Genomic DNA, 14,367 nt, shown 5'->3' with positions numbered 1-14,367 from the left:
CAGAGAATGGATAATCTCTAATACCCGTACTAGTCATTCCAACTTGTTTTGTTTATGTCACACATGAGGCTTAGATCCTGAGATGCTTAGATTAGGTAATTCTAGTGCTGCTTGTTTTGTGAATGTGTAACAGATCCATCAGGGCTTGATCAGAGAATGTAGGTTAGGCATAGATCACCCCTGAGTAGTCTGCAGGAGACTGAGTATAGGGGCAAGGCTTTGAGGTGGTCCTCATAGGACATGCTATTTACACCATGTATTCTTTTACTGAGGAACCTCTGAGACTGATCCAGCTGTTGCAAATCCTTGGTCAGGTACACGCCAAAGGGTGCACTATACTCAATTATTGGTATAATGAGGGCTGAGTATAGTGGAACTATGATCTCCTTAGATGTGGATGCCATGTTCTTTCCACAGAGAAGGATTTTCTCACTCCCATGGACACATGGTAATCAAAGTTCAGGTTACTATTAACCAGAGTTCACAAGTCCATTACCACTAGGTCTACTCTTCGGAAAGAGTTATTAATACTGTAATTTGTGAGGCTGGCCCTCTTCCCAAAGGTTATAATTATGCTTTTTTTGCATTGAGGTTTAGGCTGTGGCTCTGGTGCCAGGTATTTGTCTGTGTCAGACCATCTTGGAAGATATTTACATCTTTGGGGGATTCAGTGATTGCATCCAGCTTGCAATTGTTAGCAAATTTGGTCAGCTAAAGGCCCTTTTACATTTGCCTTGACTTCAGAGAAGTATATTCTGAACAGGAGTGGTCTCAGTATTGAACCCTGTGGGACACCACTTGTTACAGGCCCCTTGTTGGAGGTAGATTTCCCTCACCCTAACTTCAAGTGTCCTATCTGTGAGCCATTTGGCTAATCTTTGGGTGACACTGGGATTTATCCTTAAATATATATGTATTACCCCTGAGTGAGGTATTGTGTCTAACGCCTTTGCCAGGTTGAGGTAGGCAGTATGCAACCTTTTGCCTTCATCCATGGGTCTACTGACATTCTCAAAGAAGTCCACCAGGTTTAGTAAGCATGTCCTGCCCTTGATAAAACCAAACTGGGACTGGTCTAGAGCTTGAAGATTTCCTATGTCCTTGCTTATCAGGTGCATGATAATTCTTTCCATAGCCTTGCATATACAACTATTCAAACTTATGGGTCTGCAGTTCTCTGGGTCTGTTGATGTCCCCTTGTTTTTGCAGAGGGATGACCATTGCAGTCATCCATTCCCTATGGAGGGAGCCTCTCTGGATGCTGTCATTGAATAGAGTTTCTAATGGGCCTGAGAGGTCATGTTTCAAGCTATTTAGGAAACATGCTGGGATATTATCAGGACTCAATGATGCAGGCTTTTTAGCTTTGACGAATGCAGTGAGGAACTGTTCTTTAGTGATAGTTGGAGGAGAAATGGTAGAGGGTATTTATTGATGTGTAACTGAGGGTGATTGGAAGGTGGAATTGGAGCTAAATTTATCATCCAGCAAATTTACTCCCTCATCAAATTCCATATAGGGAGTTCCATTTACTGTTAGCTCAGTCACTGCTGGGTGTTCCCCTTATGGCTGCATAAATAACTGGGAAGTGCCTTATGGTTATCCTTAGCCTGGGAGGTTACTTTTGCCTTGGATTTGGATTTGGCAGACTTTAGTCGTACCCTGAATTGCTTGGTGAGACTGATGAGGGAGCCCTTCCAGTTTTCGGATTTGATTTTCTTTCTTTTGTTGTACAACCTGGTTATACCGGGAGTCCCTCAGGGGGGCTTGTTTTGGAGTTTGCCCTGAGTTTTTATTTTTTTTTCAGATTGGTACTGTTGCTTCTATGCAGTTATTTACATGTTTGTACAGGGCTCCTATAAACCCTTCCTCATAGACCACAATGCTCTCTAACTTTGAGGGTGGGGTGCTTGGAATTAAGCTATACCATCACTTCATAGAAGGTAGATAGCCTTGGAAATTTCTTAAAGGTTTTGGGATTTGCTGGGAGTTGAGGCTTTATATTTGCTCCAAGTGTGACTGTTTTGTGATTTTATCTGACCAGTGAGTACATTATACAGGTGGAGTGCAAAATTCCCTCATATTTGTGAGTAGCAGATCCAGGATATTTGGTGTGCAGACTAGCTGTTCCAGGGTGTTTACACTGACAATCTTTCTTTGAGCCTGCATGTTAGAGCTTATGCATGTATCTCAATTTATGGCTGAATAGTTGAAATCAGCCATGAATATGGTGTTGGGCTTAGTGTTGAGTGACTGCAGTCATCCTAAGTCATAAACTGGGACCTATTGCTAGCAAGAATATGGCAATGGACTTTACCTAAGGTTAGATGAACATGGAGTAGCTCAGGTTTACCATATTGCTTGACCAATCTTGAGGTGTGCTTTCATTTTATGCAGACTTATATGCCTCCACCTCTTATCCCTTCTTGTGCAGTAGCTGGTCTAAATGTGTGGAAGGCATTATAGCCTTGCACTGTCAGGATGCCTTCCATATCTTTAAATGATATCTTGATAATTGGACAGGTGTCAACAACCTCGAGGGTGAAGAACACCTCAGGGGAGTGGAGCTTTTTGCTAAAATTTGTAGTATTGAGCAGTAATGCCATTAGTTTACCTTGAGTAGAATTTAATGCGTTGGAAGGTTTACCACGTAGGCATTGCCTAAAAAAAAGCACAATAAGGGTGAATAATGGTTTGGCCAATATCTGAAAGCCTATTTGGGGACAGGTGCAGATCATCCTTGGTAAAGCAACATGGTCTGTTGATCATGTCCTTCCAAGCCAGCAAATAGTGTACCACCATAGAATGAAAAGCAGAGAGTAAGCCAGTTGTTAAAGTCAATCATCTTTTGTTTATATTTTGGTATCATCCTTGGAGAAGGCAGAATGCTGCTCAGTGCTAGGGTCATACCTACCTCGTACCCTACATATAGCCCAGTGAGGTATGTCTCAGGTCATTAACACCCACATGCACTATGACAGAGTCATACTGGTACTTGTTGGTTCAATGTCCTCTGTGCATGTGTGATCTGGGTGATCTTTGCCTTATACCAATAGTCAACTAACTGTGACTGTCTCCTTGCTCAGCCTGGTAAGTCGAACATCATTGTATCTTTCAGATTTACCTTTTTTATCTGAGGTGTTCTGCAGGCTGATTGCAGATGACTTGAAAATGGGTAAGCTGATTATGTGTTATAGATAGGACATGTCTACAAAATAACTTGACTACATTGACTATTTATTTGGGCATAGAAGAATACTGTGCTGATAAATACGTCAAAAAGTAAGCATATGATATTTGGAAGATGTAAATAGAATGTTGAAAACTAAATACAGAGCACAGAGATTGGAACTGATGATTCTTTTAAGGACCTGGGTATATGAGTGGATCCAGATTTGAGTTTCTCTAATCATATCAACTATTTGACTAATGACATTTATAGAATTATAGATTGCATAAAAAGATTTAAAAAGTCTAGAAAATCGGAAATGAGGAAGTTATTGTTTGTTAGTTACATTAGACCCAAACTAAAATATTGAATAACAATATTGAAACTTTTTACGAAATTAAGCATGAGTAAACTGAAAAGAGTACAGTGGAAATATACCAAGAGCATCCATAGATGTGGAAATTTAAGTTATTATGAAAGACTAAAACATGAGAACTTGTATAGTGTCTCTTACAGATATCTAAGAGGAGACTTTATTCAGGTATATAGGGCATTTCGAGACAACTACCTCTGGGAGTGTTTGGGGTTGTCAAAAAGTAGTTGAGAATCATCCGACAGCCTATGTAGGAATAGACTATTAAATTACATTAAAGAAAGCACTTCTTTAGATATTTTAAGAAGAGCCTGGACACTTATGGAAACAACAGTTTTGCTATATTGGCAGGCTAGAATGGCTTTATTACCGGTGCTTGAAATATTTGTATGTATAGTGGAGTCTCTGATGACCACAATATTTGGTTGTGTGGTAGTTGGATTTAAGGGCTTAGAGGATTACACATTGAGAGATGTAATTGTATGTGTCCTGGGGAGTGTTGTCTTTGCAGAGTGTTTAAGAGGTTGCTGAGGACACCATCTGGGAGGCCTTTGAGGTTTTGGTAGATTGCATTTAAGAGCTTCAGCATATCTAAGTTTGTGTCTAATAGGATCATAGGATCATAGGAAGTTACTAGGCTATTGGCCCTGAGGCCCTTACAAGCTTAGCCAATAATTTAGCCCATGTTCCAACAAGTCAGTACCCTATGCCATTGACCAGCAGGGACACGTGGAATCCCAGAGGTCCATAGTAGGTATAGGGTGTGTGTTACCAGCAACCTTTTTGGAGGTATCAGTGATTATCTTAGAGATTTGCCTCCAAAGATATAATGTAATTATTTCTCTCACATACTGTGTCAGTCTGTTTAAGGATAAGGTGGTTATCGGTAAACATGAGTAAACCTGAGACGATTGCTAGATTTCCTCAGAATGCCATATTGCACCTGGCTGGCTATAGACACAGTAGGAAAGTGCACAGCCATGGCTTCTGATCTTTTTGTTTTGTTTTTTTTTTTTTTTTTGAGCTGTAAGGGATGGTGTAAAAGAGGTTTGTAACTTACTAAACTGAGAGTGGTTGAACTTGGGGAAGAGATCTAGGATTCATCTAAAACACCAGCCCTACACTCAGTTAGATACCTGAGAAAGTAGCACAGGGAATTTTATATGGAAAATTACAACTCTAGGTGCCTGTGCCTATACATGGTTCTACAAACTACCACTGCACAGCTCAGCACAGGTTATCAGAGATTAGGTAGTCAGTAATCCATTGAGTAAACAGATGTATAGGTGTGTGTGTGTGTGTGTGTGTGTGTGTGTGTGTGTGTGTGTGTGTGTGTGTGTGTGTGTGTGTGTGTGTGTGTGTGTGTGTCTGTGTGTGTCTGTGTGTGTGTGTGTGTGTGTGTGTGTGTGTGTGTGTGTGTGTGTGTGTGTGTACGGTTTAGATCCTGTAGCAATTCACAATTCTTTCACTATTGTGAGTGCAAGACTAAGGTCCCCAGACCAATTAAAATCAAGCAGACAAAATGAAGTAGAAATGTAATAAATGAGGCTCAGATCCTGCAGCAGTTCACAATTCTCTCACTATTTTTACCATAAGGCCCCCAGACCAAGTAAAATGCAAACAGTAAAAATACAGTAGAGATGAAACAAATGAGGCCCAGATCCTGTAGCAATGCATAATTTTCCCATTATTGTGAAGGATAGTACAAGGCTAAGGTCCCAGACCAAGAAAAAATGCAAACAGTTGACTTTTGGTTAAAATAAAGAAAAAATGCAGAAAATAACAATACACACTTCAGATTAATACTATGCATGTTGCAGTGTGCACTGATTGTATGGTATGAAGCTAACTTCAAGAGTCTAATGGGAGTGCATTATTAGTTTGAGAGCTGATTCTCAGTGGGAGGGTCTTCCAAAGTTGAATTTACGGTAGGTCTGGGCAGCTAAAAAGACATCAGTCCAAACATCAATGGAGTTAAACAGCAGTTATAAACTCTGAGCTCTAGTAGCTGGATAGGAATGTAGGTGAACAACTTAAACACAATGAATTTCCATAGTCATCTTAGTCCTTGAAGCCATTTTCAAACCCTCCTTTACTATCTTTAGTTAGTACAGTCGTCCAAGATCTTTCATATACCTTGCCAAAAGTCCTGTTTCCTATATTCCCATATGTTTTGCCTAACACTCTCAGTATGTCACACTGTATATAAACTTTGAAACAATTCCACAGAATGCCTTTTATTACCCTTGGTAACACGAAGGTGTCAGTGAACTATTCCTTCCACTCTATCCAGCCTCCTGCACTATACAGCTGGGCTGCATTTTTCTTGATGTTACAATCAAAAATATAGTCAGATAACTCTGGTATACTTTTGCCATCTAACTTGTCCATATGTAACATCTGTTAATATAGTTCAATATTTAAAATTAACTATCCAAAATAAATTCATTAATGGTGAGTGAAAAAACAGCTGGACAAATTCATAGTACTCTTTCTCACTCCTTGAAATGTCACTTTTTGGTTTTGGCCACCTCATCCCCCTAACAATATGACCTGATAAGACATTTAGGTGAAAAAAATAACCTTGCAGGATTTGTCACAGCTACACCAAAAAATATATTTGTGTACCTGTGTTCTGAATTACTAATCATTGCAGTATAGGCCTGCTACAAAACTGAAAAGCTCCATCCTTTTGCTATGAGTGCTCAGTATAATGCTGTCATGCAACCTTTTCAGGAAAAATTCTTAACTAGTCAGCTCTTTTTTTACATCCAGTTGGACAGTGTAGTCAGGTTGCCTAAGAATGCATTTCTTTTGACACATATTAAGATACTCATGGAAAAAAAAAGAATAAAATATAACTGTCTTTCCTGGATCACCAAGGATATAAAGAAAATAACAGCATAATTAGTTATGAAGAATACTTAATTCCAATTGAATAGGTTTAGGGAAGTGCTGAACTAGATTAAAATATCTGTAAATAAAGAAAGTAAGGATTACTAAACTACATTTACAAAACAACTTTATCTTATAGATCTGGGATGGACAAATATTTTTCTCTGTCTTAAGCTGAAAAGTTCTTACCTGCACCACTATAGATATTCTATCCCCTCTAATCCTGATTAAATCTGTCGACTATATAAATATTCTATCCCCTCTAATCCTGATTAAATCTGTCGACTAACATTACCCATCTTAGATCTCCTCAACTCTCTCCATCTCCTTTTCTCTACTCCTCCAACGCATATTTCTACTTCTGTGTTCTTTACTCCCATTGGCTACCTACTAGCAGCATTTACTCATCGTGTTATGGACATTGACAGATTTTTACTTAACTACTGTAAGTTTAACTTATAACCATGTACAATTTTTTTATTTCACGATATCTGAAAACTGGCAAACACATCAACTTCTTATTTTCTGAAGGAATAGCATAGTAGTTTTATTGACTTTGTTATCTTCTATTATGCTGTATTATTCTAGCAAATGTGTGCAGTGGTGTTTTATAATTTTATATTTTTGTAAAATACTGGTATGTAAAGTGAAGCATTTCTCCCAGTGACTCTGCTGAAAGGTGCTCTTGCCCAGTGAGATTAGCCCAGTTAACAAATATAAATAAAAACAAAATAAAAATAAATACAACTAGCAATTGTATGATGGATAAACAGTCACCCTGCTGCCCTGCTCAGAACTTACGCTCAGATTATTACATAACATTATGTATCTCCTTTCATACTATCACTCCTTCAACTCTTCTTGCCCCTTTATGTAGCACTGCCTGTCCAACCACTGCTCATTAGTGGCCTCACTTAAACTGCAGCTGACCACCTTTACTGAATTGTCATGAAACCCATCCACACTCAGACCAGGATTTCTTGATTCTGACAGCTTCCTATCCTTTTTCATAAAATTACGTGAATGACTCATTTGTACATCAGTAATTCTCCTCACCTATGGAAAGTATTTATTGTCCTACTTCAAAGAGGAGGCATGCCCACTGACTTTGCTATCATTCCATTCTTCTACTGTACCCGCTCTGTAAAATCAGTCGTGAAATCAACCACTCTCAGCTACTTTCCTTCATTAACACTCCTCACCTTCTTACTGACCTCTTACAGTTTTGGGTCCAGTCTTGGTACAGATACTGCCTTGCTTTCACTCTTACCATATGCCCTTGTATTCACCTTAACTAAGGATATAAGATTACCATATGCCCTTGCATTCACCTTAATTAATGATATATGATGAAGATCTTTTTTCCTGATCTAATAAAGTAATCAATATGGTAAGGCATCCTCTCCTCTGACAAGTACTCATAATACCTGTCTCTATCTGTAACCTTTTGATTTGAAAGCGATATATTAGCAGAAATTAAGCAGTCCACTGGGATCACTCTTACATCATATTATGTATATTTCCTCTATGGCATCACATAGGGATTTGAATTGAGACCCTTTTATTCTCAGTAATTATAAAAGACATTTGTAAAATCATGCTGTCTTTTCAATTCATCTGGTATGCAGACAATATAAATCTTTTTACACTTAACCTCCTCCACTTTAGAGCTTCAGGACTCTCTTCAACATAGTTTCAGTAAGGATAAATAGTGGCTTACTGACTGAGCTGTTTGTCAGCACCACTAAAATACAATGTATGGCCTTCACATCAAATCACTCAACACTAAAATCAATCAGGAAAAAAGTCAAAGAAAAGTATATCATTTATAGTCGGGAACTTAGGATTTATAGCATGTTAGTCAGTAAATGTTGGAAGAATAGCTGTTATAATGTTCCTTATGGGAGAATATTGTTCATGAGTAGCATAACAGTTGTATTAAGGATGGTATTCATTGTCATGGGTTTCGCACTTATTAGTGGTTATCCACAAAGAGTGCCATTTACACCTAAATGCAAATAAGTGTAGGTTGTTCATGCTAAGTAAATGCAAAAGTGCTTTGATAAAGATACCCATTTACAAGAAAGGTATAATGTACCTGACATTAATCATTAAGTATATGTAAAGAACTACATGAAATCCTTAGGCTTCGTATGACTTCGTATATACTGCGATACATATGTGCAGTCACTCTTGAATTTACAAAATTGGCTACATGTAGTTCAACTACTAAGGTAATGCCTACTGTAAATGAAATTATGTGACAATGTAAATATACCTTTTGTTTGTGTGTAAATACATACATTTATATGCATGAAAAAATAATTGTAATACTTAACATATATTTTACTCAAATATACATTTGTATTTAACACAAAAGTATGCTATCACATAAACCTTAGATATTTGTATACAGATACAGTCTGCATACAGATATGCTTGTGCTTTCTTTTGCATTGTAATAACATATAGATGCATATTTGCAGTTACACATATTTTCTAGCAAATACATTCAGCAATGTGACCTTCTTATAATTTATCGTTTAAACCTATATTTAATATGACCCACCAAAAAAATTTGAAAACTTAAAAGAAAGAAAGAAAAATACTTTAGAACTCTGGCCTTCTTGCCATCAGCTGGTACACCCACTCAGCCAGCTGGTCAAGCTTATGCTTCTGTAGGTCATTTTACCTTTGACTGCACTGGTATCCTGAGCAAGAGATCCCTGTCAGAGATAATAGGTGCTCACATAATGGTTTAGTATTGAAATCTGGAAACTGCACTCATCAGCTGATGAAATAGTCACACCAAAATGTGGCAATACATAATGTCTAAAAGGCAAAACATCAAAACTGATGTAACCACTTTCCATAGTTTGACATATTAGAAATAGCTCTAAGTGACATCAATAACCCAAGCTATGCAACGGAACTTATCGTTAAGACTGTCAAGTCAATAGCACATAGTTGTTACTGTTTTGCAGTGCAAGACCCCTGCACTCCACATGTGGGGGTCTGTGCCCCTCACACCCCCTGCAAATTATATATACCAACTCTGAGATCATACTACAGTGAGAAAATGGGTAAATTTCCTGTTCCTCACTGTACCACGATCTCCACTCACAATACTGAACTCAAACTACAGAATTACACTGAACATTCGGTATTGTGTATTCATAGTAGTCTGGTCCGGCATTGTGCCTCTTTGAAAAGTGCCTTTCAACTACATGCTGTTCAATCACCAGCACTACGGGATTTCAATGGTAAACTCACCCAAGTCCCACCAGATGTCAATTTGTCTTCCTGTCAGACCCTTTTATGCAGGCATGGATCTCACCAGGTAAGACCCACTCAGAAAGTAGAGCACAATTTTCATCTCATTATCAGACCAAGTCATTGTGTGGCCTCATGTCTTCAGAGGTACTGCCATCATTAGACGTGACAGCAACACGATGAAGAAAGTATGAGCAGGCCTGCGGCTTTAGAATCACTCCCTTTGGGGTGTGGCATAACCCTAACCAAAACCAATTATCCAACAGAGGCATTAGATTTGGTATTGTTATTACTGGCAAGTATGGATTATCCAAAAATGATTGGTAACCTACATGTTTTTTTAACAAATAAATTCACATTTCATTTAAATGGTAAATAAAAGTCATTAAGGAAATCGTCTGTCTTTTACTCATAACTGCTGCTGTGCCTTGCTTTTGCTAACTGTTTGGAGTATTACACCTGAATGACAGGGAGGAATAATTTCTTTATATATTCTTCATGCAGTATAGTTTCAATATTATTTTCTTTTCTTTAGGGGGCAGACTTTTTGAAGAATAAATATTTTTGTGTGTGTCTGTACTAACTTTTAGTAAATGTTGACTACTTTGAGTGTGTTAGATGATGCTGGATGGGCAGGGATTACACTTCATGGTTCTGCAAACTCACATGCATATGATTCCATCTTTCCTTTTGTAAACATTGTCAGTGAATAATTGAAGTTATCCATGTGTTCCTACAGCATTCTGGGGATTGCTGGGGCTGCTGTGGTCACCACTGCTATTCCCAGTGCATTCTCATGAACTTGTGGCCACTTTCAAGACTAGCCTAGTCTTAGTTACATGGATAAGTTGCCTCACATGTTTGCATTTTCTGCAATTCACACAGATAAATGTAAAAGGGATTAATTTGCATAGAAACCCTGAACTTCTGCTAAGAAATATTACACTGACTTAAATGAATACTGTAAAACTGTCATTTATAAATGGAAATTTAACATAGCAGCAGTGGAAATGCACAGTGATCACTGAGAAAGTAATTTATTTTTATGTCATTTAGTGATTGTGTACACATGGTTAAAATGCAATGATTTAATTGTGAAGTAGTGAACTGTTTTGTTGGCTCAATATGCATGTGTCTTTACTGGGAGATGTCCAAGTCTTACTGCTGAATGAAAAATGACAATATTATGTACACAAGAAAATGGCAGGGGTGGGTGGGCTGGATCTGTTAATAAACTACTTTTACCTTACTATTATGAATGTATATGTGATGGTGCAAACATTAGTTCGACACAAGCTTAAGTGGCTCGACTAAGACTGCAGCTGTTTATAATTATGGGTTTTGTGTCAGTTAACTTTTTTGTAACTGTCTGTGTGTTTTCATTGTTGTGCTGTTTGATAATTACATCAAAAGATAGCGCACTGGCCTTTGGTGCAGAAGGTTGTGGGTTCTATCCACACACTAAGGAGATGGATTACTGGCACTACAGTGCAGCACAATGAGGGTGCTGCACTCCTGAGTGTGCCTTTGGACGAGATTTTAAACCAAGGTCCCATTTGCCTGAATTTGGGATAGCAGAGGTGGATGTAAAAAAACCCATAGCACCTATCAAAAAAGTAGCAAAAACATCACATACCATAAGGATAAAAAATGTACATGCAACAAAAAGTACACTAATAAAAACATGTCCAGCAATCCAACAGTATCATTTTGATAAACATAAACATATATTCTCCCACCCTTTCTTCCACAACTATTTCCTTATTTTTCCTAATATCAAAACACAATCAAAAATTTTGTTAAACAATAATATCTTGCTAACCAAATATTTATTTTATTTTATTTATTTGACATCTGTTTTCCAGAAAAGTCCAACTGGGCATAAACCCACACACACACACACACACATATATATATATATATATATATATATATATAATATATATATATATATATATATATATATATATGTATATGTATATATATATATATATATATATATATATATATATATATAGATATATATTTATACATACACACACACACACACACACACACACACACACACACACACACACACTACAATTTTCTGGCCTTAATAGATAAAGAAATCATAAATTTCCAATTGAGTGTCTTATCAGTGTATTCCTTTAAAATGTAATGACACAATCTCCTTCTTTTACCTATAAACACACTCTCCCAAGTATCATCATATTTGTTCCATAATAATTTACTAAGTAAATGCACTCTGTCATGTAGCACCCTAAGAAGTATCTATTACAAATGCACATAGACTAAACAACAGGACTTGTTAGACCTATCCAACCATCTTCTTTTTTAACAAAAAATAAGTTTTCTCTTAATAGAGTTTAACCCACCCTCCAAAAAAAATGAAAAACATTCCTAAAAGTATCTTCTCTTTCTTTTTCCTAGAATAATTATATTCAAAATATAAACTTTTTTGAAAATAACAATTTGAAACACTGCCAGATATCCAAAATCTTTTATTTATCAACAAGAATACAATCCTACTGGGTCAGAAATGTTTGTTCTCCATCTAAAGTTATTCTTGCAATAGTAATTTTATTGTATACAAACTGGATTTCATGTAAAGATGATGTAAAACAAAAAACCAACACGTTTGCATATTAACAAACAATTCCACTTTCCATAATAGTATCAATATAATAATCCAAGTTAAGTATTACTTTAAAATCATCAGCATAAGAAAAAATAGATTTAGAGTATGGCATGGTACTATTTCCCATATAACATCCTTACAAAAAATAACATGTCACTCAAAGGGCAGCCTTAATTGACACCTCAACAGATTTTAACTTTATCACTAAGGTGACCATTTATCAAAGGCCTAACTCAGGAATTTTCATAAACACTTGCAGAACAAGCAAAAATTAGGTATGAATGCCATAAGATTTCGGTACATCCCACAAACCTTTCTGTGAAATCATACCAAAGGCTTTCTGGATATCACATGAAATAAGCAGGCCTTTGTTAGTACAATTAATACTATCAATGATTTCACATAAAACCACTAACATTTATCTACTCAGTCTTCCCTTCACTCCAAAAAGTTAAGAAAATATGACTTAGTCTAACGTGTAGTATTTTACAGAAAATGTTATAATTTCTGTTTGTTAACATAGCAGGTCTCCAATTCTGAATATCTTTTTTTTAAAATATAAATCTTCTAACACTATCAAACACAGACTCACTAGTTATACCTTTATCTAGCCATGCATTTGCGTCTATATTACATAATCAAACTTTTAAAAGTTCGAACGTCATATGGTCAACACCATATGATCGAACTTTTAAAAGTTTGAAAATGTAATAAAAAAATAAACCAAAGAAAAAAACCACCTGAAAGGTTTAAGCAGGGGGGCAAGGCCCCCGGCACCCCCCGCTCTTTAATTATACCAACTCCAACATCGCACTACAGTGCAGAAAAGGGAAATCTTCACATTCTGCACCATACGGAGATCTCCGTTGAAACGTTTGAACTTTTAAAAGTTCGCTCATATGGTGTCGACCATATAAAATTCAATCTTTTAAGAGTCTGATAACATGATATAGACCCATGCATTTAATACAGTGAGAAAAATAAGTTTCTGTCTCTCAGACATATTTTTAAAGAACCCATACGTAGTACCATCTATGCCTGGGGGTGAATTAGCAGAAAGGTCACACAAAACAGAATCTAATTCTGACAAAGGTATGTGACCATTTAATACTTATTTATTTATTTATTTTTTATTTATTTTATCATTTGTTGACAGGGTTTATCCAACTGGGATATACAATTGCCCATTTTCAGCGGAGGCCCGAGGAGAAAAGCTCCACAGAAAAATATAAATTTTACATATTGAATACATATAGAATGCATTCATCAGTACCACACATTACTGAATTACAGTGTCATACATTGCACTGTGACAAGTGAAATACATAAAGAAATGCATTCATCAGAGGGATACATTCATAATTACATATTATATACATAATAGTGCAATAGTTACATAGCTGAAATATTTTACTAGTTATGTTTGTACAGTGATGTAGCAAGAGGAGAAGATAAAGTAGTTAAGTTTGTTTACTGAAGGGAAGGAAGAGAGAAGGAAAGTAGAAGGTTACAGGGGAGTGTTTACATTGGAAAATTAATACTTTAATGTCTTCTGCAGAAATATGAGGGACATTTCTTTGTGTTACAACATTGTCACAGGGAGAAAACAAAGTTTGAACATAATAAGTCTGCACTATCTGCATTATTTCAGACCAAGTGGTAGCCATAACACCATCAGTATTAAGCAAACCTTAACATTAATTCAGAATTTTGTTAACTTCTTATTAAAAAAGGGAGATACTTCTTGTTTAGAAACTTGAATAACATTGTTACTTTAATAAAAGAGTATTCTAGTAGCTGTAAGTGTTTCTAAAACTTTTAATTTTCTAGGGAAACATCAGAGTCTATAGACTGTAAGAAAGCTTCATAATTTTTCCATGCAGAGTAATAGTTATTCTTTTTTTACTCAGAATTAATTTCTTTTTACTTCGTGGTATATTTTTCTACATAAGAAAATACAGCTTTAATTTTTGCTTCACAAAGAGTCCACCAGTGTAACTAATTTTCACTAAAGTT

The 14,367-nt window shown here is 36.5% G+C and overlaps 1 protein-coding gene across 5 annotated transcripts in view; it reads left to right on the top strand.

Annotated features, from left to right (window-relative positions):
• Positions 1 to 14,367, top strand: part of CDHR1 (cadherin related family member 1) — a 532,835-nt gene that overhangs the window by 313,354 nt on the left and 205,114 nt on the right. The window lies entirely within an intron of this gene.

Source organism: Protopterus annectens, chromosome 14.part0 (genome assembly GCF_019279795.1).
Source record: "Protopterus annectens isolate FY-2018-M chromosome 14.part0, PAN1.0, whole genome shotgun sequence".
NCBI classification, from domain to species: domain Eukaryota; kingdom Metazoa; phylum Chordata; order Ceratodontiformes; family Protopteridae; genus Protopterus; species Protopterus annectens.
The sequence above is the reverse complement of the archived record's forward strand: the minus strand, read 5'-3'. Positions and strand labels throughout refer to the sequence as shown.